Raw genomic sequence first — 26,546 nt, 5'->3', positions numbered from 1 at the left:
GTGATCAGTCTGAGAGGAGCCTGCTCATTGCTCCATCTACATGACAGCAGCTAGCCTCGGCTCCCTCCCAGTGCGTATGTGAGGCAGCTGCTGCAGCAGTGCAGGGATGCTCAGAGCTCCGGCAGACTTTACAAAATAAAATAAAAAAACAGTAAGCTGCGGCACGATAGATCTGAGGCCAGGGGGGTTTCTAGTTACTCGGAAACCCCCCTGCATGCGCATATGCTCCCCTCCCCCCCCTATCAGATCTCCATTTATTTACAGAGACAGATCTCTTTGTACCACTGGCACTGCAGCTCTGCAGGCAGCATGTCAGTCTTTAAAAAAAATGTCCTGCAAGCTGCAGTGCCAGTGGCACATGGAGATCTGTGCAATTGGAGCAATCAGGACAGACTTAATGACTCCATTTCTCGAGCCCTGGCTGCTTCCTCCCTCCCTGGAGACAGGCCAGCATCACATTACAGTGGTGGCCCAGGAGCACAGTGCAGGCAGAGGTCGGAGTAGACTTATACTACTCACCTCTCCTGCTGTACACGCACTCACCGCCACCGCAGCGTCTCTTCCCCTGAGGTCTGGCGCGCCGACCTCCTCTTCCTGACAGCTTGTTCTCCCAGATGATGACGGCCGCGGCACACTGTCTGCTCTGCTGGGTCACCTGAGTATGATGGGTGGAGCTTGCTGTCCCAGCAGCCAGTGACTGCGGCGCACATACACTGCTGGCAGGGATGGGGGCGGAGCCTGTTCTCCCAGCGGCCGATGGCCGCGGCATACATACATACATACATACTGAGAACAGTGTCAGGGGGGGATGTGCGGGGGGGGGCGGAGCCACACAAGACAGGCGGCCCGCACTCCGATCGCCCCACCGGGGTCCTCCCCGGTGGAAGCAATGCCCAATCCGGGCCTGAGTACTCCCTACACAAACGTTTGTACTTCAGGAAGAGAAGCCAATTCTTTTTGGAAGAAAATGGATAAGGCCGAAATTTGAACCTTTATCGATCCTAATTTCAGGCCCAAGTTCACTCCAGTTTAAAGGATGTGAAGCAGACGGCCCAAAAGGAATTCCTCCGTAGGAGCATTCCTGGCCTCACATCAGGAAACATATTTTCGCCATATTCGGTGATAATGTTTCAATGTCACTTCCTTCCTAGCCTTTATTAGGGTAGGAATGACCTCCTCCGGAATACCCATTACCGCTAGGATCCTGCGTTGAACCGCCATGCCGTTAAACGCAGCCGCGGTAAGTCTGGGAACAGACAGGGCCCCTGCTGCAGCAGGTCCTGTCTTAGAGGAAGAGGCCACGGATTCTCTGTGAGCATTTCCTGCAGATCTGGATACCAGGTCCTCCGTGTCCAATCTGGAACAATGAGAATTGGTCTCACTCCTCTTTTTCTTATTATCCTCAACACCATGGGTATGAGAGGAAGAGGAGTAAACACAGAGACCGACCGGAACACACACGGTGTCACTAGGGCGTCCACAGCTTACTGCCTGAGGGTCTCCTGACCTGGCGCAATAACTCTGCGGCTTTGCGTTGAGGCGGGACGCCATCATGTCTATCAGTGGCAGTCTCCACCGAATTGCAATCTGTGCTAAGACTTCCTGATGAAGTCCCCACTCTCCAGGACGTAGGTCGTGTCCGCTGAGGAAGTCTGCTTCCCAGTCGTCCACTCCCGGAATGAACACTGCTGACAGTGCGCTTACATGATTCTCCGCCCAGCGAAGAATTCTGGTGGCTTCCGCCATCGCCACTCTGCTCCTTGTGCCGCCTTGGCGGTTTACATGAGCTACTGCGGTGACGTTGTCTGACTGGATCAGAACCGGTTGGTCGCGAAGTAGGGTCTCCGCCTGACGTAGGGCGTTGTATATGGCCCTTAGTTCCAAGAAGTGAAGACAAGTCTCTTGACTTGACCAAAGACCTTGGACATTTTATTTTTCCCTGTGTGACTGCTCCCCAACCTTGGAGGCTCGCGTCCGTGGTCACCAGGATCCAGTCCTGAATGCCGAACCTGCGGCCCTATAGAAGGTGAGCATCCTGCAGCCACCACAGGAGAGATACCCTGGCCCTGGGGGAGAAAGTGATCAACTGATGACTCTGTAGATGTGACCCGGGGGTGTGGTTCATCAAATCGACAGTGTCTAGGTCGACAATGTTTAGGTCGACCACTATAGGTCGACAGTCACTAGGTCGACATGGATGGAAGGTCGACAGGGTTTCTAGGTCGACATGTGCTAGGTCGACAGGTCTAAAGGTCGACATGAGGATTTTTTTTTTGGGGTGTCGTTTTCTTCGTAGAGTGACCGGGATCCCAAATTAGTGCACCGCGTCCCCTCGCATGGCTCGCTTCGCTCGCCATGCTTCGGGCATGGTGCCTTCGCTCCGCTACCGCTTCGCTCGGCACACTTTACCGTTACAATCGTAGTCCACGTGGATCGTTAAGTATGAAAAATTCCCCAAAAAAAAAAATGTGAAAAACTCATGTCGACCTTTAGACCTGTCGACCGAGCACATGTCGACCTAGAAACCCTGTCGACCTCCCATCCATGTCGACCTAGTGACTGTCGACCTATAGTGGTCGACCTAAACATTGTCGACCTAGACACTGTCGATCTTCAGACCGGATCCCGTGACCCGGACCACTTGTCCAGTAGGTCCCATTTGAAAGACCTCGCATGGAACCTGCCAAAGGGAATGATTTTCCCCGGACTCGGGTGCTGCAATGCCGACACCTGTCTTGGTTTCAAAAAGTTCCTGACCAGAGTCATGAGTTCCTGGGCCTTCTCTATCTGAAGGTAAACCCCTTTCTGGTCCGTATCCAGAATCATACCCAAGAAGGGCAGACTAGTCATAGGAACCAACTGTGACTTCGGGATATTGAGAAACTAGCAGTGTTGCTGTGACACCTTCAGCGAAAGTGACACGCTGTTCAACAACTGCTCTTTTGATCTCGCCTTATAGGAGATCGTCCAAGTATGGGATAACTGTGACTCCTTGCTTGCGTAGGAGCACCATCATTTCCGCCAATTACCCTGAAATTGGTAATGACAATACTGTACCGCAATTCTCAGGTACGCCTGATGGGGTGGATAAATGGGAGCATGAAGGTATGCAGCCTTTATGTCTAGATACACCATCAAATCACCCCTTTCCAGGCTGGCCATGATCGCTCTGAGCGATTCCACTTTAATTTTGAACCTTTTCTAGTATAGGTTCAGAGGTTTTAATTTTAAATAGGTCTGACCGAACCGTACGTATTCGGGACAACAGCCAAGGTTGAGTAATAGCCCCTTCCTTGTTGCAGGAGGAGAACCTTGAGCACCACCTGTTGGAGATACAATGTGTGAATTGTATTTAATATAACTCCCCTTCTGGGGGAGAAGTCGGTAGGTCCGATAAGGAAAAACCGGCGAGGAGGCACCTTTCGAATTCCTTTGTAACCCTGAGAACAATTTTTATTGCCCCGGGATCCACCTGTGAGTGAACTCAGATGTGGCTGAAGAGTCGAAGACGTGCTCCCCCTGGGACGGACTCCCTTAGCGGAGTTCCCGCATCCTGCGGTGGATGTAGTAGAGGCCGGGGAGGACTTCTGTTCCTGGGAACTAGCTGTGCCCCGTGCCCTACCTCTGGTAAGAAAGAACGCTCCTCATACTTTCTTGTTATTCTGCGACCGAAAGGACTGCATTTGATAATGTCGTGCTTTCTTAGTCTGTGAGGGAATATAAGGCAAAAGATCAGAATTACCAGCTATAGCTGTGGAGACCAGGTCCGAGAGCCCTTCTCCACACAATTCCTCAGCCTTGTGAGGTAAACCCTCCATATGCCTCTTTTAGTCGGCATCACCTGTCCATTGCATGTTCCACAGGACAAGTCTAGCAGAAATCAACATAGCGTTGACTCTAGAACCCAGTAGACTAACGTCTCTTTGGGCATGTCTTATATATATATATATACATAAGACAACATCTTTTACATATAAATATAATAAGAATTTACTTACCGATAATTCTATTTCTCGTAGTCTGTAGTGGATGCTGGGAACTCCGTAAGGACCATGGGGAATAGCGGCTCTGCAGGAGACTGGGCACAAAAGTAAAGCTTTAGGACTACCTGGTGTGCACTGGCTCCTCCCCCTATGACCCTCCTCCAAGCCTCAGTTAGGATACTGTGCCCGGACGAGCGTACACAATAAGGAAGGATTTTGAATCCCGGGTAAGACTCATACCAGCCACACCAATCACACCGTATAACTTGTGATGATCTGAACCCAGTTAACAGTATGATAACAGAGGAGCCTCTAGAAAAGATGGCTCACTACAACAATAACCCGATTTAGTTAACAATAACTATGTACAAGTATTGCAGACAATCCGCACTTGGGATGGGCGCCCAGCATCCACTACGGACTACGAGAAATAGAATTATCGGTAAGTAAATTCTTATTTTCTCTGACGTCCTAGTGGATGCTGGGAACTCCGTAAGGACCATGGGGATTATACCAAAGCTCCCAAACGGGCGGGAGAGTGCGGATGACTCTGCAGCACCGAATGAGAGAACTCCAGGTCCTCCTCAGCCAGGGTATCAAATTTGTAGAATTTAGCAAACGTGTTTGCCCCTGACCAAGTAGCTGCTCGGCAAAGTTGTAAAGCCGAGACCCCTCGGGCAGCCGCCCAAGATGAGCCCACTTTCCGTGTGGAATGGGCTTTTACAGATTTTGGCTGTGGCAGGCCTGCCACAGAATGTGCAAGCTGAATTGTACTACAAATCCAACGAGCAATAGTCTGCTTAGAAGCAGGAGCACCCAGCTTGTTGGGTGCATACAGGATAAACAGCGAGTCAGATTTTCTGACTCCAGCCGTCCTGGAAACATATATTTTCAGGGCCCTGACAACGTCTAGCAACTTGGAGTCCTCCAAGTCCCTAGTAGCCGCAGGCACCACAATAGGTTGGCTCAGGTGAAACGCTGAAACCACCTTAGGGAGAAACCGAGGACGAGTCCTCAATTCCGCCCTGTCCGTATGGAAATTCAGATAAGGGCTTTTACAGAATAAAGCCGCCAATTCTGACACGCGCCTGGCCCAGGCCAGGGCCAACATCTTTAAGTGGTTCAAACTAGTGATGAGCGCCTGAAATTTTTCGGGTTTTGTGTTTTGGTTTTGGGTTCGGTTCCGCGGCCGTGTTTTGGGTTCGACCGCGTTTTGGCAAAACCTCACCGAATTTTTTTTTTCGGATTCGGGTGTGTTTTGGATTCGGGTGTTTTTTTCAAAAAACCCTAAAAAACAGCTTAAATCATAGAATTTGGGGGTCATTTTGATCCCATATTATTATTAACCTCAAAAACCATAATTTCCACTCATTTTCAGTCTATTCTGAATACCTCACACCTCAAAATATTATTTTTAGTCCTAAAATTTGCACCGAGGTCGCTGGATGACTAAGCTAAGCGACCCTAGTGGCCGACACAAACACCTGGCCCATCTAGGAGTGGCACTGCAGTGTCACGCAGGATGTCCCTTCCAAAAAACCCTCCCCAAACAGCACATGACGCAAAGAAAAAAAGAGGCGCAATGAGGTAGCTGTGTGAGTAAGATTAGCGACCCTAGTGGCCGACACAAACACCGGGCCCATCTAGGAGTGGCACTGCAGTGTCACGCAGGATGTCCCTTCCAAAAAACCCTCCCCAAACAGCACATGACGCAAAGAAAAAAAGAGGCGCAATGAGGTAGCTGTGTGAGTAAGATTAGCGACCGTAGTGGCCGACACAAACACCGGGCCCATCTAGGAGTGGCACTGCAGTGTCACGCAGGATGGCCCTTCCAAAAAAACCTCCCCAAACAGCACATGACGCAAAGAAAAAAAGAGGCGCAATGAGGTAGCTGACTGTGTGAGTAAGATAAGCGACCCTAGTGGCCGACACAAACACCGGGCCCATCTAGGAGTGGCACTGCAGTGTCACGCAGGATGTCCCTTCCAAAAAACCCTCCCCAAACAGCACATGACGCAAAGAAAAAAAGAGGCGCAATGAGGTAGCTGTGTGAGTAAGATTAGCGACCGTAGTGGCCGACACAAACACCGGGCCCATTTAGGAGTGGCACTGCAGTGTCACGCAGGATGTCCCTTCCAAAAAAACCTCCCCAAACAGCACATGACGCAAAGAAAAAAAGAGGCGCAATGAGGTAGCTGTGTGAGTAAGATTAGCGACCCTAGTGGCCGACACAAACACCGGGCCCATCTAGGAGTGGCACTGCAGTGTCACGTAGGATGTCCCTTCCAAAAAACCCTCCCCAAACAGCACATGACGCAAAGAAAAAAAGAGGCGCAATGAGGTAGCTGTGTGAGTAAGATTAGCGACCGTAGTGGCCGACACAAACACCGGGCCCATTTAGGAGTGGCACTGCAGTGTCACGCAGGATGTCCCTTCCAAAAAACCCTCCCCAAACAGCACATGACGCAAAGAAAAAAAGAGGCGCAATGAGGTAGCTGTGTGAGTAAGATTAGCGACCCTAGTGGCCGACACAAACACCGGGCCCATCTAGGAGTGGCACTGCAGTGTCACGCAGGATGGCCCTTCCAAAAAACCCTCCCCAAACAGCACATGACGCAAAGAAAAAAAGAGGCGCAATGAGGTAGCTGACTGTGTGAGTAAGATAAGCGACCCTAGTGGCCGACACAAACACCGGGCCCATTTAGGAGTGGCACTGCAGTGTCACGCAGGATGTCCCTTCCAAAAAACCCTCCCCAAACAGCACATGACGCAAAGAAAAATAAAAGAAAAAAGAGGTGCAAGATGGAATTGTCCTTGGGCCCTCCCACCCACCCTTATGTTGTATAAACAAAACAGGACATGCACACTTTAACCAACCCATCATTTCAGTGACAGGGTCTGCCACACGACTGTGACTGATATGACGGGTTGGTTTGGACCCCCCCCAAAAAAGAAGCAATTAATCTCTCCTTGCACAAACTGGCTCTACAGAGGCAAGATGTCCACCTCATCATCATCCTCCGATATATCACCGTGTACATCCCCCTCCTCACAGATTATCAATTCGTCCCCACTGGAATCCACCATCTCAGCTCCCTGTGTACTTTGTGGAGGCAATTGCTGCTGGTCAATGTCTCCGCGGAGGAATTGATTATAATTCATTTTAATGAACATCATCTTCTCCACATTTTCTGGATGTAACCTCGTACGCCGATTGCTGACAAGGTGAGCGGCGGCACTAAACACTCTTTCGGAGTACACACTTGTGGGAGGGCAACTTAGGTAGAATAAAGCCAGTTTGTGCAAGGGCCTCCAAATTGCCTCTTTTTCCTGCCAGTATAAGTATGGACTGTGTGACGTGCCTACTTGGATGCGGTCACTCATATAATCCTCCACCATTCTTTCAATGGTGAGAGAATCATATGCAGTGACAGTAGACGACATGTCCGTAATCGTTGTCAGGTCCTTCAGTCCGGACCAGATGTCAGCATCAGCAGTCGCTCCAGACTGCCCTGCATCACCGCCAGCGGGTGGGCTCGGAATTCTGAGCCTTTTCCTCGCACCCCCAGTTGCGGGAGAATGTGAAGGAGGAGATGTTGACAGGTCGCGTTCCGCTTGACTTGACAATTTTCTCACCAGCAGGTCTTTCAACCCCAGCAGACTTGTGTCTGCCGGAAAGAGAGATCCAAGGTAGGCTTTAAATCTAGGATCGAGCATGGTGGCCAAAATGTAGTGCTCTGATTTCAACAGATTGACCACCCGTGAATCCTTGTTAAGCGAATTAAGGGCTCCATCCACAAGTCCCACATGCCTAGCGGAATCGCTCCGTGTTAGCTCCTCCTTCAATGTCTCCAGCTTCTTCTGCAAAAGCCTGATGAGGGGAATGACCTGACTCAGGCTGGCAGTGTCTGATCTGACTTCACGTGTGGCAAGTTCAAAGGGCAGCAGAACCTTGCACAACGTTGAAATCATTCTCCACTGCGCTTGAGACAGGTGTATTCCACCTCCTATATCGTGCTCAATTGTATAGGCTTGAATGGCCTTTTGCTGCTCCTCCAACCTCTGAAGCATATAGAGGGTTGAATTCCACCTCGTTACCACTTCTTGCTTCAGATGATGGCAGGGCAGGTTCAGTAGTTTTTGGTGGTGCTCCAGTCTTCTGTACGTGGTGCCTGTACGCCGAAAGTGTCCCGCAATTCTTCTGGCCACCGACAGCATCTCTTGCACGCCCCTGTCGTTTTTTAAATAATTCTGCACCACCAAATTCAAGGTATGTGCAAAACATGGGACGTGCTGGAATTTGCCCATATTTAATGCACACACAATATTGCTGGCGTTGTCCGATGCCACAAATCCACAGGAGAGTCCAATTGGGGTAAGCCATTCCGCGATGATCTTCCTCAGTTGCCGTAAGAGGTTTTCAGCTGTGTGCGTATTCTGGAAAGCGGTGATACAAAGCGTAGCCTGCCTAGGAAAGAGTTGGCGTTTGCGAGATGCTGCTACTGGTGCCGCCGCTGCTGTTCTTGCGGCGGGAGTCCATACATCTACCCAGTGGGCTGTCACAGTCATATAGTCCTGACCCTGCCCTGCTCCACTTGTCCACATGTCCGTGGTTAAGTGGACATTGGGTACAGCTGCATTTTTTAGGACACTGGTGACTCTTTTTCTGAGGTCTGTGTACATTTTCGGTATCGCCTGCCTAGAGAAATGGAACCTAGATGGTATTTGGTACCGGGGACACAGTACCTCCAACAAGTCTCTAGTTGGCTCTGCAGTAATGATGGATACCGGAACCACGTTTCTCACCACCCAGGATGCCAAGGCCTCAGTTATCCGCTTTGCAGTAGGATGACTGCTGTGATATTTCATCTTCCTCGCAAAGGACTGTTGGACAGTCAATTGCTTGGTGGAAGTAGTAAAAGTGGTCTTACGACTTCCCCTCTGGGATGACCATCGACTCCCAGCTGCAACAACAGCAGCGCCAGCAGCAGTAGGCGTTACACGCAAGGATGCATCGGAGGAATCCCAGGCAGGAGAGGAATCATCAGAATTGCCAGTGACATGGCCTGCAGGACTATTGGCATTCCTGGGGAAGGAGGAAATTGACACTGAGGGAGTTGGTGGGGTGGTTTGCGTGAGCTTGGTTACAAGAGGAAGGGATTTACTGGTCAGTGGACTGCTTCCGCTGTCACCCAAAGTTTTTGAACTTGTCACTGACTTATTATGAATGCGCTGCAGGTGACGTATAAGGGAGGATGTTCCGAGGTGGTTAACGTCCTTACCCCTACTTATTACAGCTTGACAAAGGGAACACACGGCTTGACACCTGTTGTCCGCATTTCTGTTGAAATACCTCCACACCGAAGAGCTGATTTTTTTGGTATTTTCACCAGGCATGTCAACGGCCATATTCCTCCCACGGACAACAGGTGTCTCCCCGGGTGCCTGACTTAAACAAACCACCTCACCATCAGAATCCTCCAGGTCAATTTCCTCCCCAGCGCCAGCAACACCCATATCCTCCTCATCCTGGTGTACTTCAACACTGACATCTTCAATCTGACTATCAGGAACTGGACTGCGGGTGCTCCTTCCAGCACTTGCAGGGGGCGTGCAAATGGTGGAAGGCGCATGCTCTTCACGTCCAGTGTTGGGAAGGTCAGGCATCGCAACCGACACAATTGGACTCTCCTTGTGGATTTGGGATTTCGAAGAACGCACAGTTCTTTGCGGTGCTACTGCTTTTGCCAGCTCGAGTCTTTTCATTTTTCTAGCGAGAGGCTGAGTGCCTCCATCCTCATGTGAAGCTGAACCACTAGCCATGAACATAGGCCAGGGCCTCAGCCGTTCCTTGCCACTCCGTGTGGTAAATGGCATATTGGCAAGTTTACGCTTCTCCTCCGACAATTTTATTTTAGGTTTTGGAGTCCTTTTTTTACTGATATTTGGTGTTTTGGATTTGACATGCTCTGTACTATGACATTGGGCATCGGCCTTGGCAGACGACGTTGCTGGCATTTCATCGTCTCGGCCATGACTAGTGGCAGCAGCTTCAGCACGAGGTGGAAGTGGATCTTGATCTTTCCCTAATTTTGGAACCTCAACATTTTTGTTCTCCATATTTTAATAGGCACAACTAAAAGGCACCTCAGGTAAACAATGGAGATGGATGGATACTAGTATACAATTATGGACGGACTGCCGAGTGCCGACACAGAGGTAGCTACAGCCGTGGACTACCGTACTGTACTGTGTCTGCTGCTAATATAGACTGGTTGATAAAGAGATGTAGTAGTATGTATGTATAAAGAAGAAAGAAAAAAAAACCACGGGTAGGTGGTATACAATTATGGACGGACTGCCGAGTGCCGACACAGAGGTAGCTACAGCCGTGAACTACCGTACTGTACTGTGTCTGCTGCTAATATAGACTGGTTGATAAAGAGATGTAGTAGTATGTATGTATAAAGAAGAAAGAAAAAAAAACCTCGGGTAGGTGGTATACAATTATGGACGGACTGCCGAGTGCCGACACAGAGGTAGCTACAGCCGTGGACTACCGTACTGTACTGTGTCTGCTGCTAATATAGACTGGTTGATAAAGAGATGTAGTAGTATGTATGTATAAAGAAGAAAGAAAAAAAAACCTCGGGTAGGTGGTATACAATTATGGACGGACTGCCGAGTGCCGACACAGAGGTAGCTACAGCCGTGAACTACCGTACTGTACTGTGTCTGCTGCTAATATAGACTGGTTGATAAAGAGATGTAGTAGTATGTATGTATAAAGAAGAAAGAAAAAAAAACCACGGGTAGGTGGTATACAATTATGGACGGACTGCCGAGTGCCGACACAGAGGTAGCTACAGCCGTGGACTACCGTACTGTACTGTGTCTGCTGCTAATATAGACTGGTTGATAAAGAGATGTAGTAGTATGTATGTATAAAGAAGAAAGAAAAAAAAACCACGGGTAGGTGGTATACAATTATGGACGGACTGCCGAGTGCCGACACAAAGGTAGCTACAGCCGTGAACTACCGTACTGTACTGTGTCTGCTGCTAATATAGACTGGTTGATAAAGAGATGTAGTAGTATGTATGTATAAAGAAGAAAGAAAAAAAACCACGGGTAGGTGGTATACAATTATGGACGGACTGCCGAGTGCCGACACAGAGGTAGCTACAGCCGTGAACTACCGTACTGTACTGTGTCTGCTGCTAATATAGACTGGTTGATAAAGAGATGTAGTAGTATGTATGTATAAAGAAGAAAGAAAAAAAAAACACGGGTAGGTGGTATACAATTATGGACGGACTGCCGAGTGCCGACACAGAGGTAGCTACAGCCGTGGACTACCGTACTGTACTGTGTCTGCTGCTAATATAGACTGGTTGATAAAGAGATGTAGTAGTATGTATGTATAAAGAAGAAAGAAAAAAAAACCTCGGGTAGGTGGTATACAATTATGGACGGACTGCCGAGTGCCGACACAGAGGTAGCTACAGCCGTGAACTACCGTACTGTACTGTGTCTGCTGCTAATATAGACTGGTTGATAAAGAGATGTAGTAGTATGTATGTATAAAGAAGAAAGAAAAAAAAACCACGGGTAGGTGGTATACAATTATGGACGGACTGCCGAGTGCCGACACAGAGGTAGCTACAGCCGTGGACTACCGTACTGTACTGTGTCTGCTGCTAATATAGACTGGTTGATAAAGAGATGTAGTAGTATGTATGTATAAAGAAGAAAGAAAAAAAAACCACGGGTAGGTGGTATACAATTATGGACAGACTGCCGAGTGCCGACACAGAGGTAGCTACAGCCGTGAACTACCGTACTGTGTCTGCTGCGACTGGATGATAAATAATGATATAAAATATATATATATATCACTACTGCAGCCGGACAGGTATATATTATATAATGACGGACCTGCTGGACACTGTCTGTCAGCAGAATGAGTTTTTTATAGAATAAAAAAAAAAACACCACACAAGTGAAGTCACACGACGAGTGTTTAACTTTTTCAGGCAATCACAATATAGTATACTACTAACTATACTGGTGGTCAGTGTGGTCAGGTCACTGGTCAGTCACACTGGCAGTGGCACTCCTGCAGCAAAAGTGTGCACTGTTTAATTTTAATATAATATGTACTCCTGGCTCCTGCTATAACCTATAACTGGCACTGCAGTGCTCCCCAGTCTCCCCCACAATTATAAGCTGTGTGAGCTGAGCACAGTCAGATATATATACATAGATGATGCAGCACACTGGGCTGAGCAGTGCACACAGATATGGTATGTGACTGAGTCACTGTGTGTATCGTTTTTTTCAGGCAGAGAACGGATATATTAAATAAAACTGCACTGTCTGGTGGTCACTGTGGTCAGTCACTAGTAAACTCTGCACTCTCTACACTTCTACAGTACTCCTAAGCTCCAGTAAATCAGGTCAATCTCTCTCTCTCTCTCTCTCTCTCTCTTCTAATCTAAATGGAGAGGACGCCAGCCACGTCCTCTCCCTATCAATCTCAATGCACGTGTGAAAATGGCGGCGACGCGCGGCTCCTTATATAGAATCCGAGTCTCGCGAGAATCCGACAGCGTCATGATGACGTTCGGGCGCGCTCGGGTTAACCGAGCAAGGCGGGAGGATCCGAGTCTGCTCGGACCCGTGAAAAAAACCATGAAGTTCGGGCGGGTTCGGATTCAGAGAAACCGAACCCGCTCATCTCTAGTTCAAACCAATGTGACTTTTGGAACCCAAAAACTACATTGAGATCCCAAGGTGCCACTGGAGGCACAAAAGGAGGCTGTATATGCAGTACCCCTTTTACAAACGTCTGCACTTCAGGGACTGAAGCTAGTTCTTTCTGGAAGAAAATTGACAGGGCCGAAATTTTAACCTTAATGGACCCCAATTTCAGGCCCATAGACACTCCTGTTTGCAGGAAATGTAGGAATCGACCCAGTTGAAATTCCTCCGTCGGGCCTTACTGGCCTCGCACCACGCAACATATTTTCGCCAAATGCGGTGATAATGTTTTGCGGTTACATCCTTCCTGGCTTTGATCAGGATAGGGATTACTTCATCCGGAATGCCTTTTTCCTTCAGGATCCGGCGTTCAACCGCCATGCCGTCAAACGCAGCCGCGGTAAGTCTTGGAACAGACAGGGTCCCTGCTGGAGCAGGTCCCTTCTTAGAGGTAGAGGCCACGGATCCTCCGTGAGCCTCTCCTGAAGTTCCGGGTACCAAGTCCTTCTTGGCCAATCCGGAGCCACGAATATAGTGCTTACTCCTCTCCATCTTATAATTCTCAGTACCTTGGGTATGAGAGGCAGAGGAGGGAACACATACACTGACTGGTACACCCACGGTGTTACCAGAGCGTCTACAGCTATTGCCTGAGGGTCCCTTGACCTGGCGCAATACCTGTCGAGTTTTTTGTTGAGGCGGGACGCCATCATTGTTTATACTGCGCCTAATTAGTGCCCCCCTCTCTTTTTTAACCCTTTCTGTAGTGTAGTGACTGCAGGGGAGAGCCAGGGAGCTTCCCTCCAACGGAGCTGTGAGGGAAAATGGCGCCAGTGTGCTGAGGAGATAGGCTCCGCCCCCTTCTCGGCGGCCTTTTCTCCCGTTTTTCAGTGTAATCTGGCAGGGGTTAAAATTCATCCATATAGCCCTGGGGGCTATATGTGATGTATTTTCGCCAGCCAAGGTGTTTTTATTGCTGCTCAGGGCGCCCCCCCCTAGCGCCCTGCACCCTCAGTGACCGAAGTGTGAAGTGTGCTGAGGAGCAATGGCGCACAGCTGCAGTGCTGTGCGCTACCTTGGTGAAGACAGGATGTCTTCTGCCGCCGATTTTCCTGACCTCTTCTTGCTTCTGGCTCTGTAAGGGGGCCGGTGGCGCGGCTCTGGGACCGGACTCCATGGCTGGGCCTGTGTTCGATCCCTCTGGAGCTAATGGTGTCCAGTAGCCAAGAAGCCCAATCCACTCTGCACGCAGGTGAGTTTGCTTCTTCTCCCCTTAGTCACAGGTTGGCCAGGCCTGCCTTAGTCCCTCGATGCAGTGAGCCTGTTGCCAGCAGGTCTCACTGAAAATAAAAAACCTAAAACTAAACTTTTCACTAAGCAGCTCAGGAGAGCCCCTAGTGTGCACCCTTCTCGTTCGGGCACAAAAATCTAACTGAGGCTTGGAGGAGGGTCATAGGGGGAGGAGCCAGTGCACACCAGGTAGTCCTATAGCTTTACTTTTGTGCCCAGTCTCCTGCGGAGCCGCTATTCCCCATGGTCCTTACGGAGTTCCCAGCATCCACTAGGACGTCAGAGAAATATATATATATATATATATATATATATATATATACTAGGGACAATAACATGGCATCCTTATCTAGGGTTTCAACCTCCGCTGATAAGGTATCTGACTACGCTGCTACAGCGCTATAAACCCGTGCCGACACAATCGCCGGTCTGAGTAGTGTACCAGAATGTGTGTAAATGGACTTCAAAGTACTTTTACTGCATGCTATCTGCAGGATCCCTGAGGATAGCTGTTAAGTCAGCTCTACCTTTTTGGGTAAACGTGTCAATGCCTTGTACACCCTAGGGGAAGATTCCCATCTTATCCTGGCCCCATTAGGGAAAGGATACTCCCTGAGAACTCTTATTGGGAAGCTGCAGCTTCTTGTCTGGAGATTCCCGCTCTTTTCCTTCATAAGAGGAGGGAAATTTACCTCAGCTTTCTTCCCCTTAAACATGTGTACCCTTGTGTCAGGGACAGATGAGTCATCAGTGATATGCAAAACATCTTTTATTACAATAATCATATATTGAATACTTTTCTGCCAGTCTTGGCTGTACTTTGCATTAACGTAGTCGACACTGGAGTCAGACTCCGTGTCGATAACAGTGTCTATTATTTTGGATAGTGAGCGTTGTGAGACTCTGAAGATCTCTGTGACATAGGGGCAGACATGGGTAGATTCCCTGTCTGTTCTCTAATCTTTTGTAATAAGTTCATCTTAGCACTTAATTTCACATATCCAATCAGGTGTCGGCGTTGTCGACGGAGACACCACGCACCCACACAGATTTGCTCCATCTCTTCCTTAGGAGAGCCTTTTACCGCAGACATGTCGACACACACGTACCGACACACTCCACACACACAGGGAATCTCTTATCTGAAGACAGGTTCCCCCCTAGGCCCTTTGGAGAGACAGAGAGAGAGAATGCCAGCACACACCCCAGCGCTATATGACCCAGGAAAAAACACAGAATGTTTACCCAGTAGCGCTGCTGTAATGTATAATCGACAAATATGTGCCCCCCCTCTACTTTAAAACCCTCTTCACCGTGTGTCAAGCAGGGGAGAGTCCGGGGAGCTTCCTCTCAGCGGTGCTGTGGAGAGAAAATGGCGCTGGTGAGTGCTGAGGGAGAAGCCCCGCCCCCTCGGTGGCGGGCTTCTGTCCCGCTCAAACTTACTAAAATATGGCGGGGGCTCTTTTATATACATGTACAGTGCCCACCTGTACATGTATACTGTAAGGGTGCAGGGCGCCCCCCCCCCCTCCTGCGCCCTGCACCCTTACAGTGACCGGAGTATGTGAGGTGTATGGGAGCAATGACGCACAGCTGCGGTGCTGTGCGTTACCTCAGTGAAACTCTGAAGGCTTCTGCCGCCTGAGACGTCTTCTGACTTCGTTTCTTCTGGCTCTGTGAGAAGAACGACGGCGCAGCTCTGGGGGTGGACGCCCAGTAAGAACCTGTGTTCACCCCCTCTGTAGCTAATGGTGTCCAGTAGCCGAGGAAGCAGAGCCTATCTTAGACAAGAAGGTCTGACCCTCTCTCCTCAGTCCCTCGATGCAGGGAGCCTGTTGCCAGCAGTGCTCCCTGTAAAAATGTAGAAAAAATCCAAAAAAAATGCTTTCTAGGCAGAGAACTCAGGGAGCTCCCTGCAGTGCACCCATCTCGCTCTGGGCACAGTGTAAAACTGAGGTCTGGAGGAGGGGCATAGAGGGAGGAGCCAGTGCACACCCAGAATCCAAAGCTTTCTTAAAGTGCCCTATCTCCTGCGGAGCCCGTCTATTCCCCATGGCCCTTACGGAGTCCCAGCATCCTCAAGGACGTTAGAGAAATAACGTTACATTGTGGGGGAATCCAGTATACGTTCTGTCACCAGGTACCAGTAAATGACCACATCATGTATATAGGTGACAGATATAACGTTACATTGTGGGGGAATCCAGTATACGTTCTGTCACCAGGTACCAGTGAATGACCACATCATGTATATAGGTGACAGATATAACGTTACATTGTGGGGGAATCCAGTATACGTTCTGTCACCAGGTACCAGTGAATGACCACATCATGTATATAGGTGACAGATATAAAGTTACATTGTGGGGGAATCCAGTATACGTTCTGTCACCAGGTACCAGTGAATGAACACATCATGTATATAGGTGACAGCAGTGGCGTAACTACTGCCCCCGCAGTCCTCGCGGAGGCTTGGGGGCGAGGGGCTGCAGGGGCGCCACTGACTTAGTACAGATTGACATGCGGACGAGCGTCCGCATGTCAATCTGCGGTCTCCTTCCCTCCGCTGCTGTGTTGGACGGACACAGCGCGCGCCTCTCCCGTGTCCCTCCTGGCTCTCCGGCCAGTCTAATAAGGAAGTGCCGTTCGTGAGCTCTGATTGGCTCACGAACAGGCACTTCCTTTATTAGACCCGCTGGAGAGCCAGGTGGGACACGGGAGAGGCGCGCGCTATGCGCTCTGTGTCCCTCCAACACAAAGGAGCGGGGGGGAGCAGGCACTTAGGAGGGCATATGTGGCACTGTGGGAAAATATCTGGCACTGGGGGCATATACCTGGCACTGTGGGGGAATATCTGGCACTGGGGGCATATACCTGGCACTGTGGGGGGATATCTGGCACTGGGGGCATATACCTGGCACTGTGGGGGAATATCTGGCACTGGGGGGAGCAGGCACTGAGGGGGCATATGTGGCACTGTGGGGGAATATCTGGCACTGGGGGCATATACCTGGCACTGTGGGGGAATATCTGGCACTGGGGGCATATGTGGCACTGGGGGGGTATATTTGGCACTGGGGGCATGTACCTGGCACTGTGGGGGAATATGTGGCACTGGGGGCATATGTGGCACTGGGAGCACGGCCCTAGCAACAAGCACTACCCCCTAGCAACGAGCATGACACCCAGTGCATGAAACCCCTGGCAACGAGCATGACACCCTGAGCATGAAAATCCCTGGCACCATGCATGGAACCAAGAGCATGAAACCCCTGGCAACGAGCAGGTAATTTAAAAGTAATTAGAAACCTTACTGTAGAACTTAATGTGCAATGGGCATTACGGTGTGTGGCATAATGTATCACGGACATTGCGGTGTGTGTCATAATGTGTCAGGCATTATGGTGTGTTGTATACTATATCACGGGCATTGTGGTATGTGGTATACTGTCTCAGGATCATTGCGGTGTGTGTCATACTGTGTCACAGACATTGTATGTGCTATAATGTATCAGGGGCATTGCAGTGTGTAGCATAATGTATAATGGGCATTGCGATTCCTGTCATAATGTGTCACAGGCATTACGGTGTGTGGCATAATGTGTCGGGGGCATTACAGTGTGTGCATATTGTGTCATGTGCATTATTGTGTGTGGCATAATGTCTGAGGGCCTTTGCAGTATGTGGCATAATGTATACTGGGCATTACTATAAGGAGGAAAAATGACAAATAATGTAAGGGGCATGAATCAGGATTATTTTTCTTTCCTGTGGTGGCCAACGTCTGGGCGTGCAGGTTGCAAAATGGGGTATAAGGTAGTCTTTTCCTGCAATGCCACGCCACTTTATGCGAAGCCACGCCCATTTAAACAAAGCCACTCCCCCTTTTTGGTGGCGCGCGCCTTCGCCGCGCGCATGTTTGTCCCTTTACTGGTGCCAATCATGGGGGGGGGGGGGAGCGCCAAAGAATTTTTTGGCTTGGGGGAGAAAAATTTCTAGTTACGCCACTGGGTGACAGATATAACGTTACATTGTGGAGGAATCCAGTATATGTTCTGTCACCAGGTACCAGTGAATGACCACATCATGTATATACAGTAGGTGACAGATATAAAGTTACATTGTGGGGGAATCCAGTATACGTTCTGTCACCAGTTACCAGTGAATGGCCACATCATGTTTATAGGTGACAGATATAAAGTTACATTGTGGGGGAATCCAGTATACGTTCTGTCACCAGGTACCAGTGAATGACCACATCATGTATATAGGTGACAGATATAACGTTACATTGTGGGGGGAATCCAGTATACGTTCTGTCACCAGGTAACAGTGAATGACCACATCATGTATATAGATGACAGATATAAAGTTACATTGTGGGGGAATCCAGTATACGTTCTGTCACCAGGTACCAGTGAATGGCCACATCATGTATATACTTACTTATACTGGTGGTCCCCAGTCCCCACAATGCAGCACACTGATCAGATATTTGCATCACACTGAGCACAGATATGGAGCGTTTTCATGCAGAGAACGTAGATATTTTCAGCACACTGAGCACAGATTATTTGCAGCACACTAAGCACAGATATTTGTAGCACACTGAGCACAGATTACGGAGCTTTACAGGGAGAGAACGCTGCCACGTCCTCTCCGTTCAATCTCCAATGCACGAGTGAAATTGGCGGCGACGTGCCTCCTTATATAGAATACGAATCTCGCGAGACTCCGACAGCGGGATGATGACGTTCGGGCGCGTTCTGGTTAACCGAGCAAGGCGGGAAGATTCGAGTCTGCCTCGGAACCGTGTAAAATGGGTGAAGTTCGTGGGGGGTTCGGATCCCGAGGAACTGAACCCGCTCATCTCTAATAATGACTGCATTTGGGCCCTTATTCCGAGTTGATCGCTCGCTGGCATTTTTCGCATCGCAGCGATCAGGTGAAAAAACGGCATTTATGCGCATGCGCATAGTACGCAGCGCGCATGCGCTAAGTATTTTCACACAAAACTTTGTCGTTTTACACAAGCTCGAGCGACGCTTTTCAGTCGCTCGAGATGTATTTTCACACAAAACTTTGTAGTGTTCATTGTTTGATTGACAGGAAGTGGGTGTTTCTGGGTGGCTACTCATCATTTTCAGGGAGTGTGCTAAAAAACGCAGGCGTGCCAGGTAAAAACGCAGGAGTGGCTGTAGAAACGGGGGAGTGGCTGGACGAACGCAGGGCGTGTTTATGATGTCAAACCAGGAACTAAACAGACTGAGGTGATCGCAAGCTAGGAGTAAGTCTTGTGCCACTCTGAAACTGGATGACATTTTTTAGTTGCAGAACTGCTACCCTTTCGATCGCACTTCTGCTAAGCTAAGATACACTCCCTGAAGGCGGCGGCCTAGCGTTTGCATTGCTGCTAAAAGCAGCTAGCGAGCGATCAACTCGGAATGAGGGCCCAGGGCAGCCGTGGCCAACCCGCGGCTCTTTCATCCTCCGCATGCGGCTCGATCCGCTCCCGGCCACCGCTGCAGCGGTGTGTATCTTCAATTCTGCGGCAGCCCATGAGGCAATTGGAGCTCGCGGACCGGCAGCTAAGGCTCTTGATTGGCTGACAGTCCGCGAGGTCTGATTGGCTCACAGGCCGGCGCCAAATTGAAGATACACACCGCCGCCGGAGACGGAGGGGTAGGAGAGGCGCAAGCTGCGCTCTCCTTCCCCTCACAGCAGTGCGGTAAGCAGCACTTTTTTTTTGGGGGGGGGGGAGTGAGGCACTGTGGTGGCATATGTATCAGCACTGGGGGCATGTGTATCTGCACTGTGGGGGCATGTGTATCTGCACTGGGGGCATATGAGGCACTGTGGGGACATGTGTATCTGCACTTGGGGCATATCTGGCACTATGGGGGCATGTGTATCTGCACTGGGGCATATCTGGCACTGTATGGGCATGTGTATTTGCACTGGGGGCATATCTGGCACTGGGAATATCTGGCACTGTGTGGGCATATCTGGCACTGGGGGCATATATGGCACTGTGGGAGGCACTGTGGGGACATGTGTATCTGCATCAGGGGCATATCTGGCACTGTGGGGACATGTGTATCTGGCACTGTGGGGACATGTGTATCTGGCACTGGGGGCATATCTGGCACTGGGGGATATCTGGCACTGTGTGGGCATATCTGGCACTGTATGGGCATGTGTATCTGCACTGGGGGCATATCTGGCACTGGGGGATATCTGGCACTGTGTGGGCATATCTGGCACTGTATGGGCATGTGTATCTGCACTGGGGGCATATCTGGCACTGGGAAATATCTGGCACTGTATGGGCATGTATATCTGCACTGGGGGCATATCTGGCACTGGGGGATATCTGGCACTGTGTGGGCATATCTGGCACTGTGTGGACATGTGTGTCTGCATCGGGGGCATATCTGGCACTGTGGGGGCATATCTGGCACTGTGGGGACATGTGTATCTGGCACTGGGGGCGTATGTGTATCTGGCACTGGGGGCGTATATTTATCTGGCACTGTGGTGGCACCCATTTTTTGGCATTTTTATATGTATGTGGCACTGTACAACATGACTAAACAGGGTTATGAGTTATGACACAAGGTCACACTCCTACAAACGTCATACCGAAAGGTGTGCGCACAAAAATGAGGCGTTGCTTTGTGACAACTAGGCCACACCCCCATTTTTGCACGCGCGCCTTAGGCGCGCGCATGATAGTGGCTCTTGCACTTGCCTATGGATCTTTTCTGGCTCTTTGCCTCCAACTGGTTGGCCACCCCTGGCTTAGGGCAACACTTTCCATGGTTGCTCTGAGAGAATGTGGAGTCGAACTTTATGGCCAATGTGATGTTTAATTAAAAGTATGCCAATACTTCTGAGGGAGGTCAGTGCTGTAAACAGTGTTTTATTCATAGCTGAGGTGTTTACTGATTAATGATTAACAGGGAAACCTGCAATATAAATAATAGATAATGTGTTGATGTGAATGTAATAGTTTTAAAGAGTACTAAAGGATAAAACAATTACCAGAGAGCGCATAAACAATTTATTACAAGTCTGAATAAAATAACACACATCAAATAAACACATACACGTATAATGAGATAGTTACAATTAAAATAAAAGCAATGCTTTAGTATTTCTTCCACTCCAGCGGAAAGAAGGACATAACAACTTTATATAGGACTCCTTTGTTATATCCAAATGAGACTCAGCTTTGAGTTGGTATATATTTTATGTATGGGTTAGTTCCAAACAAAGTCTTGTATGTTGTAATAAACTCTATCAACCTGCGGGCAGAAAACAGCTGATGTGATAACGTTCTGCTGCTGTTTATATTGGGAGGACACTCTGCAAGAACTCCTTATCAGCTAATTAGCTGACAGACTTGCTGCTCCTGTAGCTGATAATCGCAATTTGTCAGATGCAGCCGATAGTGACAGTCTGTACGATTTTTAAGTAAGGAGAGCACTGTGTGTACACTTAATTGCAACGTAATATTCGCACTCCCGCTGCTATCTCTACGTCCACAGTGTGAAGTGTCCAGAATACTCACTGCTGCGTAATATTCACGCTCCCGCTGCTGTCTCTAAGGCCACAGTGTGGAGTGTCCAGCATACTCACTGCCGGAAGATGACTCGGTCAGCGTCTGTGGACGGCCCGCAATGCTGATGTCCGATATAACCACAGCCGGGAGGTGATGCGTGCGGCGGTACGAGAGTCACAATCAGGTCTCTTGTCCGTCTGTAACCTTCTTAACGAACTGACAATTTATACCAAACAGATAAAGAATGTCCCAAATAAATACAGAGAAAAGAAATAAGACTACTGTCTCTTAACATTACATAGTATGCTACCAACAGAGTCTATGTTATATTCCCTATTATCAGACATTGTCTTTACACCAATATATCTCTATTGCCAGATACAGAAACATGAAATTTGCATTACTATTTATTTAATGTATACAGAAAACAATATATAAGAGTATTACATGGGAAATGCTTAAAAATGCGGAAGAATGGAGGAAATGGGAAAGAAGGGAAATATAAAACCATACTAAAGGACATCATCTGATATTATTGAGTTCCTTATTTTCATTTAACCCGCCGGGTAGAAGAGTATCCAAACTGAATATCCAGAATGCCTCTCTAGTGCATAGTTTATTGAACCTGTCACCCTTCTTGGTGTGGGAGCGACAGACTCTGGCCCTCATTCCGAGTCGTTCGCTCGGTATATTTCATCGCATCGCAGTGAAATTCCGCTTAGTACGCATGCGCAATATTCGCACTGCGACTGCGCCAAGTAATTTAACAATGAAGATAGTATTTTTACTCACGGCTTTTTCTTCGCTCCGGCGATCGTAATGTGATTGACAGGAAATGGGTGTTACTGGGCGGAAACACGGCGTTTCAGGGGCGTGTGGTTAAAAACGCTACCGTTTCCGGAAAAAACGCAGGAGTGGCCGGAGAAACGGAGGAGTGTCTGGGCGAACGCTGGGTGTGTTTATGACGTCAAACCAGGAACGACAAGCACTGAACTGATCGCAGATGCCGAGTAAGTCTGAAGCTACTCTGAAACTGCTAAGTAGTTTGTAATCGCAATATTGCGAATACATCGGTCGCAATTTTAAGAAGCTAAGATTCACTCCCAGTAGGCGGCGGCTTAGCGTGTGTAACTCTGCTAAAATCGCCTTGCGAGCGATCAACTCGGAATGAGGGCCTCAATCCCCTGTATTCTCAGCACACCAGTATTGCCATCGTGACATTGAGACGCATGTCTTGACACACTATGACACACATTTCTCTTTAAAACATTTCTTCTGTGCTCAAGGAACCTGATATTGAAACTTCTAATGGTCCTCCCCACATACTGTTTCCCACATTCACAGCTTATCAGATAAATTACATATGACTGTTGGCAATTTATGAAGGTCTTGATATTAAACTCAAGTCCCAACGAAACTGATCTATAATTTGTACTTCTATGTATTATGAATCCACAAGTTATGCAGTTTGTTTTGCCACATCTAAAACAACCAATACTTTTACTAAGCCAAATTTTATTTATTGCTAGATGTGTATTCGTTTGAAAGAAACTGGGAGACACATGATTCTTCAAATTCTTTGCTTTTTGAAAAACAACCTTTGCTGAGTCACATAAACAGGGATTAAGGACTTTGTCTAATTTCAATATTTCAAAATTCTTATGCAAATTTTTCTTGACATCAGTTACACACGTTATATTTTGTTACAAAGGGCATAACTTTATCCATATCCAACTTTTCTCTGGAAATTCCTGAGCATGTGGCTGTGGATAAGAGGCACCTCCTTTCTCTCACAGCCACTCACCCAAGAGAGCCTTTTTAAAAGTTCCTTAGGGCAGTGGTTTCCAAACTTTTTTGAATCACGGCGCCCTAGAATATCAGATTTTTTTTCACGGCACCCCATGGCCAAAAATTTCTTAATGAGAAATTTTGAAAGAAATATTACATTAAGTAGATCGCGTTTATATTAGAGATGAGCGGGTTCGGTTTCTCTGAATCCGAACCCGCCAGAACTTCATGTTTTTTTTCACGGGTCCGAGCGACTCGGATCTTCCCGCCTTGCTCGGTTAACCCGAGCGCGCCCGAACGTCATCATGACGCTGTCGGATTCTCGCGAGGCTCGGATTCTATCGCGAGACTCGGATTCTATATAAGGAGCCGCGCGTCGCCGCCATTTTCACACGTGCATTGAGATTGATAGGGAGAGGACGTGGCTGGCGTCCTCTCCGTTTAGAATTAGAATAGATTAGAGAGACACTTGATTTACTAATTTTGGGGAGCATTAGGAGTACTCAGTAGTGTACAGTGCAGAGTTTTGCTGATAGTGACCAGTGACCACCACTTTTATTTATAATCCGTTCTCTGCCTGAAAAAAGCGATACACAGCACACAGTGACTCAGTCACATACCATATCTGTGTGCACTGCTCAGGCTCAGGCCAGTGTGCTGCATCATCTATTATCTATATATAATATTATATATATCTGTCTGACTGCTCAGCTCACACAGCTTATAATTGTGGGGGAGACTGGGGAGCACTACTGCAGTGCCAGTTATAGGTTATAGCAGGAGCCAGGAGTACATAATATAATCCGTTCTCTGCCTGAAAAAAGCGATACACAGCACACAGTGACTCAGTCACATACCATATCTGTGTGCACTGCTCAGGCTCAGGCCAGTGTGCTGCATCATCTATTATCTATATATAATATTATATATATCTGTCTGACTGCTCAGCTCACACAGCTTATAATTGTGGGGGAGACTGGGGAGCACTACTGCAGTGCCAGTTATAGGTTATAGCAGGAGCCAGGAGTACATAATATATTATATAGTGAGTGACCACCAGACACACAGTGCAGTTTATTTAATATATCCGTTCTCTGCCTGAAAAAAGCGATACACACAGTGACTCAGTCAGTCACATACCATATCTGTGTGCACTGCTCAGGCTCAGGCCAGTGTGCTGCATCATCTATATATATTATATATCTGTCTGACTGCTCAGCTCACACAGCTTATAATTGTGGGGGAGACTGGGGAGCACTACTGCAGTGCCAGTTATAGGTTATAGCAGGAGCCAGGAGTACATAATATTATATTAAAATTAAACAGTGCACACTTTTGCTGCAGGAGTGCCACTGCCAGTGTGACTAGTGACCAGTGACCTGACCACCAGTATATAATATTAGTAGTATACTATCTCTTTATCAACCAGTCTATATTAGCAGCAGACACAGTACAGTGCGGTAGTTCACGGCTGTGGCTACCTCTGTGTCGGCACTCGGCAGCCCGTCCATAATTGTATATACCAGTGACCTAACCGTGGTTTTTTTTTCTTTCTTTATACATACATACTAGTTACGAGTATACTATCTCTTTATCAACCAGTCTATATATTAGCAGCAGACACAGTACAGTGCGGTAGTTCACGGCTGTGGCTACCTCTGTGTCGGCACTCGGCAGCCCGTCCATAATTGTATATACCACCTAACCGTGGTTTTTTTTTCTTTCTTTATACATACATACTAGTTACGAGTATACTATCTCTTTATCAACCAGTCTATATATTAGCAGCAGACACAGTACAGTGCGGTAGTTCACGGCTGTGGCTACCTCTGTGTCGGCACTCGGCAGCCCGTCCATAATTGTATATACCACCTAACCGTGGTTTTTTTTTCTTTCTTTATACATACATACTAGTTACGAGTATACTATCTCTTTATCAACCAGTCTATATATTAGCAGCAGACACAGTACAGTGCGGTAGTTCACGGCTGTGGCTACCTCTGTGTCGGCACTCGGCAGCCCGTCCATAATTGTATATACCACCTAACCGTGGTTTTTTTTTCTTTCTTTATACATACATACTAGTTACGAGTATACTATCTCTTTATCAACCAGTCTATATATTAGCAGCAGACACAGTACAGTGCGGTAGTTCACGGCTGTGGCTACCTCTGTGTCGGCACTCGGCAGCCCGTCCATAATTGTATATACCACCTAACCGTGGTTTTTTTTTCTTTCTTTATACATACATACTAGTTACGAGTATACTATCTCTTTATCAACCAGTCTATATATTAGCAGCAGACACAGTACAGTGCGGTAGTTCACGGCTGTGGCTACCTCTGTGTCGGCACTCGGCAGCCCGTCCATAATTGTATATACCACCTAACCGTGGTTTTTTTTCTTTCTTTATACATACATACTAGTTACGAGTATACTATCTCTTTATCAACCAGTCTATATATTAGCAGCAGACACAGTACAGTGCGGTAGTTCACGGCTGTGGCTACCTCTGTGTCGGCACTCGGCAGCCCGTCCATAATTGTATACTAGTATCCAATCCATCCATCTCCATTGTTTACCTGAGGTGCCTTTTAGTTGTGCCTATTAAAATATGGAGAACAAAAATGTTGAGGTTCCAAAATTAGGGAAAGATCAAGATCCACTTCCACCTCGTGCTGAAGCTGCTGCCACTAGTCATGGCCGAGACGATGAAATGCCAGCAACGTCGTCTGCCAAGGCCGATGCCCAATGGCATAGTACAGAGCATGTCAAAACCAAAACACCAAATATCAGTAAAAAAAGGACTCCAAAACCTAAAATAAAATTGTCGGAGGAGAAGCGTAAACTTGCCAATATGCCATTTACCACACGGAGTGGCAAGGAACGGCTGAGGCCCTGGCCTATGTTCATGGCTAGTGGTTCAGCTTCACATGAGGATGGAAGCACTCAGCCTCTCGCTAGAAAACTGAAAAGACTCAAGCTGGCAAAAGCACCGCAAAGAACTGTGCGTTCTTTGAAATCCCAAATCCACAAGGAGAGTCCAATTGTGTCGGTTGCGATGCCTGACCTTCCCAACACTGGACGTGAAGAGCATGCGCCTTCCACCATTTGCACGCCCCCTGCAAGTGCTGGAAGGAGCACCCGCAGTCCAGTTC

The sequence above is a fragment of the Pseudophryne corroboree genome, chromosome 4, assembly GCF_028390025.1.
Source record: "Pseudophryne corroboree isolate aPseCor3 chromosome 4, aPseCor3.hap2, whole genome shotgun sequence".
Classification (NCBI taxonomy): Eukaryota; Metazoa; Chordata; class Amphibia; order Anura; family Myobatrachidae; genus Pseudophryne; species Pseudophryne corroboree.
This window is presented reverse-complemented; position numbering follows the sequence as displayed.